At 44.4% G+C, this 5,789-nt stretch overlaps 1 protein-coding gene across 1 annotated transcript in view; it reads left to right on the plus strand.

Annotated features, from left to right (window-relative positions):
- The first annotated feature begins 626 nt into the window (after positions 1–626).
- Positions 627–5,789, plus strand: part of LOC126405033 (voltage-dependent T-type calcium channel subunit alpha-1I-like) — a 266,041-nt gene continuing 260,878 nt past the window's right edge. The window contains exon 1 of the mRNA XM_050068546.1: positions 627–1,619. The gene's annotated coding sequence lies outside the window, so the exon portion shown is untranslated. The remainder of the gene's footprint in view (positions 1,620–5,789) is intronic.

The raw sequence follows: 5,789 nt of genomic DNA on the forward strand, positions 1-5,789 counted from the left end.
GTTGTCCATGCGTGAGTCTTTCGCGTTCACGCTGCGATGCCGCGCTCGCTTGTCCGATCTCATGAAGACACGGAACGCTCAACCAGATTATCCACCGCTGTGTGCGTGTCTAGGTTGTCCGTGTGTGTGCGCGCGTGCGCGTGCGTGTTCGCGCACTTATTGTATGCTACGTTACCCCTGTGTCTCAAATCACAATGCTGGTGTGAACTGGTTATAAGGGTATAAGCATGCCTCATCAAATATTAAATCCCCCATACACCATTTTCCCACAGACTGCCATCCCCGCAAGCCACGAACACGCGCGCGCACGCACACTCCTCCTCCCCCTGTCTATGTAGTGTAACACTCAATTGAATTCAATTCAATTCAATTCAATTTAGGGAGTGATTTAGTGCCGTAACACTGGCACTCTCCGGACGGGACTAAATAAATCAGTGTTGGCCACATAATGAGGAGCGTGCCCCCCAATCAGCGGTGTGTTACTCTTTATTCACGAGCTTATTGTTGCCCGTTTCCCTAAATGTCTCTCTCCTCTCCCTCCTCTCCTCACACACACACACACACACACACACACACACACACACACTCACTCAGAACTCTTCGCTGAGAATCCAACCACAAGCCGAGGTTTTGACGCGCCGGAGATAAATGAATAAGCCCATGGAGCGTGGGAATTATTAGAGAAGATCCACTTTTTCTGAGCATCTGATCGTTTTAAGTGAGGGACATTTTTTGGACGCTTATTTTGCACCCATATATTTGCCAGAAGCGATCCTTGGATGAACCTTCGTGGGATATTTTGGCTGTATGAAGAGGCTCGCTTGACAAGAGGCGCCCCTCCGTCGCTTATTCCACCGGGAGGAGCACCGGGCGCACGATGAAGTGAAGCCCATACTGTGGCAGAAAATGTATTATTTTAGCCTGCAGGTGATTAACTGTTGCAACTGGGTTTGAAAACAGGCACGCCTTTTGGATACAACGTCTGGGAATACCAAGTTGAGCTCTGAAATCGGTGTCGGAATGCTCTGAGAAGATGTGAAATCTTCTCCGTGCCAGTTTTTTGGAGGGGGGGATGGAAAAAAAAGAAGACACGTTGGTAAAAGATGCCAAATCGGACAAATATTTTTCTCCTGCTTCGTGGGATTTTTTGCAGCGTGCTCAGTCAACGTGACCGCGGTTAAAAAAAGTGTTCCCAAATTCCTTAGCGCATAAGTGGAACTCGAAAATATTGATTATCTTTGACATTTCCTGGCTCCAAATGCTCGTTTAGGAGCCCCAGAATCAAACTTATCTATAAGAATTGCCGTTTGATTTTTTTCCCCTTCTTGGCTTTCTGGAAATGTGAGTCCAGTGGAGGACCAGTGCGCACCACACAGAGTCGCCAAGGCTGCAACGCACAACCCAATTTTCCATCGGGGAACCGGGGGGCTTTGCGCCGCAGCATCGCAACGACGTCCTCGCTTTTTCTCGCCGAAATGCCTCCGTGTGCGCCGATTCCATAAATGGCAAGTGGATACTGATTCTCCATGGTGTGCACCGGCCAGGTGTCTCAGCGAAGGCGAAACCTCGGCTGTTTTGCTCAGTAAATCCTGGACACACCTTTTTTAATGTCAGTCAAGGTAAGTTTGGCCTGTTTTCACTCCAAAGTCTTTATCAGATCATCTTTTAATCTTATTTGAAGAGAAGCTGGCAGGGAGCGCACACAGAGGCAGAGGTGTTGCTTGTTTATTAGACCTGTAGCCTCACTAATCCGACAAGTGATCTTTTTTTTTTTGGGTCGTTTTTTACCTGCAGATTTCTGCAAAGAGCTTAAACTGTTCTTTTAAAACTACTTGCTCTGAAAATAAGGCAACCTGTGTAGCACTAATCCTAAAAAATACAACGGGAATGTTGGATGCTGTGATGGATATCCATCACAGTTCTGCAACATTATTTATTTTTAGAACTGAAACAAAATTTGGTGCAAACATTTTCAGTGTGTGACTGCAATCAGACTACAGCGTTTCACAGTCTGCAATATGAAATGGGCTCCTCATAACCAAGATTATGATTCATTCAGTTATATTATACCTCATAAGAACACATTTCATTTCCTGCTTTAGTTTGCAAACTATCAGAAATGACAGTTTTGCTGATAAGACGCTGTTCATGGTGCCACAGCATGGTGTCACGTGTACTGATCCAATGTACACAAAGTTGGTGAGGGCCTCCTGGATTATGTGTCATGGACAAATTAATTGCGCTACCTGATGCAGCCAAGAATCATCACTAACAGAACGCTGCTGCACATCTTTTCATCTTTTCTATTTTCTGATACTTTCAAAGAAAACGTGCCCAGTTGAGACGGTGGTGCAAACATCTGATCAGACAGACCATGATCTCACTGGAGTGACCACCCCCTCTCTCCTCTCCTCTCCTCTCCTCTCCTCTCCTCTCCTCGTTGATGGAGACATTTGCTGCCATATAAACCTCATTAGTGTGCCTTGCAGCTGACGTAGACTGAAAAAAAAACTATGTGATGTAGATCCAAGTGCTGGATGATGCTTTCACAGCATTTTTTTTCTCCATTCAGATCCAGGCACAGCCATTTAAGGATTAAGGGACGTTTGTGATCGTGTATTTATCGTCTGGGCTGACTGATTGTGACTCTTGTGCTGTTGCTTGTAATTTTTTTTCACCCTCCTGCTGCACCCGTCGTAAGTGACTCCGCATAAAACTGCCATCTTAAAGTCTACAACACAATATAATTGGATTGCACTCACACACTCACACACACACACACATTGCCCCCGTGTTACTCCCAGTTGTAGAGAAATAGACCCCCAAAATGAGTCCTTTTGTGTCCGTGCTGCTGATAGCAGAATCCCTGCTAATGATGAGGTCGCTCTTAAGGCCCCTAACAATAATGAAACGCCCTGAAGCTGCACAATGAGAGGCAGCTGGCTGTTGTTTTAAGTGAACTCTGATCCTTTTGCACAAAGCATCAATAAGCCTGATCATTCATGTCCCTCCCCCTACCTTCCCCTACCTTCCCCTCTATTGATGTGAGCTCCTGGCGGTGGTGTCTAACCTCTGGCATGAGCAAATGTCTTGAGTTGATTGATGCTTTTATCAACAGACTGTGAAGTGTCGGGGGTGCACGGAGCATTTCTGTCCTTATTTCAAGTGTTGCTAGAAGTCAACTCTGGAAATGACTCACCGCTTCAGTATGAACATAAAAATAGTTTTTAATCTCCTGTAATGGATCAAAACTATTAGGAACACAACATCATTGCTATCAGTGACTCCAGTGATGATCAAATATCTTATTCAGGAAATCTGAGCGCCATCTACACTCACTGACTTACACAGGATAGGATGTTCTGTCGCTTGTGTCCTTGAGTCTTTCTTGCCAACTATTGTAGGGTCAGGATCTCTGGCACACAGACAGTAATTTAACATATTCCATGCTGCCGTTAAAAGAGCAAACACTGCAGGGAGCGATGCAAAAATCCTCCAGAACGAACAGGAAGAGGTGACATGATGGTGACTTGTCTTTTATAGACCAGGGTCAAGGTGCACTCGTGGTTTTGTAATTCCACAAACACTCACATACATGTATACTCACACATAAGAGCACACACACGCACAATCGGACGTCAGGTCTGGCCTGTGCGAGACCCAGTATTGTGGTTCACCATAGGGGGCAGAGAGAGGGCATTTATAGTTCTTTTGTAGCGGTGGCTCACAATGACCTGAAAGTAACGGGGGGTGGCACAAATAGAGAGGAAAGGCTGCAGCTTGTATAGAAAATGAGATGGAGCGAAAAGCAGACGAGAGAGTCAGTAAAAAAGAGAGAAAGAGATGACAATGAGATGATGACAGAAGAAAGGAAAAAGAGAGGATACGAAGTGAAAGCGGGGGCAAAAGAGAAACGAAGAGATGAGGCTGATAGGTGTAAAGATCAAGCCAGATGTTTGGGAAGACGGAGAGAAAGGGATGAAAATGACAAAGGGCCGGAGGGAGAGGACAGCGAGCGGGATGGGAGCAGGTCTGTGGTGAATGCCGGTATTATTCAGTTAGGTGAAACGATCAGTTTATGCTTGACAACTGTGTGGCGAGGGCAGCCACATACTGTGCCTTGAGAGCCTCCTGTGAAGGCCAGAGGGAAAGAGAGCGCAACAGACGGAGGGAGGGAGGGAGGGAGACAGAGTAGAGACGAGGTTTGGTAGCTGCGACTGTCGATATTCTGTGACGGAGAACAAAGAGAGAGGAAATGTGATGGGTGGAGGGACAAACACCAGCAGAGAGAGTAAGACAGGGAAAAAAAGAGAGGCATACATGGTTGAAAGCAAAATGACAAAGAGGAATCTGAGTAGATAAAACATCTGCGTCTTAGTTGTTTGACATAAGCTTCTTCAAGAGTTTTCAGTTTGTCCTTCACTTCATTGATATGCTCAGAATTTCTCCGCTTCTGTCCTGAAAAAATAAAACACAAGTAATAGTTTGAAACACTGCTGGGAGGCTTTTCTCCGACCTGCTTCAAGTGTGAGTATTATAAATCAGGTGGTCTTGACTTCACAACTACCCCTTCTCTCTTTCTGTGTGTGTGTGTGTGTGTTTCTCTCATTTCCTGAAAATGTGAGTCACTGTGAATGCCACTGGCAGTCAGGGCTGTTGACTCATGTACACTCACCCACAGGCTCTGCTATTGTTTCATGCTGAACGTGATTGTGACCAAAGGTGTGTGTGTGTGTATATGTGTGTGTGTGTCTGTGTGAGACAGAGACGACAGGGGGTTGTTTGTGCATCTGTACACGACAGATTGCATGCAAAGAACCATAAAAATTGGAGATCAAAGAAAAAGATACAGGGGTCAACAAAATAAACACCTCAGGAAGGGGGAGTATTTTTCACTGGTTTTACCAGATCACAATTACAAACACAGCTGGTTAGGTTAACACAGTCACACATCAGACTGTCCTAATGAATAAAATACATAAACTCTTCAGCCATTAAAAACTACGTAACAATTTCGTGAGGCACGAAAGTTTTGACAATTGTGACGTGTGCCAAAAGATGTTTGTAGGTTGACACTCGTCGAGAGGAATGGACAAACACTTAAAGGGGACCCACCATGCTTTTCTTTATTTTCTGTCATGATGTTACAGTGTCAGATATAAAATGTGGCCACAGTTTCAATTAATAAGGTGACTGTAGGTAAAAGAAATCCCTGTGAGGAAAACACCCTCAGGCACCATACCTGAATGCTCCACTTCCACTTTGACTACAAGGTAACGTCAGAATGTGATGGATTTCTTTATATGGTCATCTGCTCCAAGCACGCTACTGCAAGTGTTGACATTATGTAGCCTACAATGCTACATGTAGCTACATGCTACAAACGACCGGGAAACATCTGATCTCGGTTGCTGATGTTTTTATTTTCTCTGAATTGGGGTCATATTTCTGCTGGAACTAAACAGACTGCTGAGTCTGTTAAGAATCTTTTATTGCTAATATTTAACACCAGAAAGCACTGCTATACACAGTCATTCCATGGCTGAGCATACACTGCTACATGTAACATGCTAACATCAGGGAAACATGTAATCTTGGTTGCCAGATTTAATTTCTTCCTGGTTTCGGATGATATTCCTCAACTCAACTCAAACTTTATTTATAAAGCACATTTAAAACAACCAAGGTTGACCAAAGTGCTGAACAGGTCAATAGAAATAAACAAGCAAATACAATGAGGTACCTTAATAGTACACCACAATAATAACCATAAGATACATAAATACAAT

Source organism: Epinephelus moara, chromosome 18 (assembly GCF_006386435.1).
Source record: "Epinephelus moara isolate mb chromosome 18, YSFRI_EMoa_1.0, whole genome shotgun sequence".
NCBI lineage: Eukaryota > Metazoa > Chordata > Actinopteri > Perciformes > Serranidae > Epinephelus > Epinephelus moara.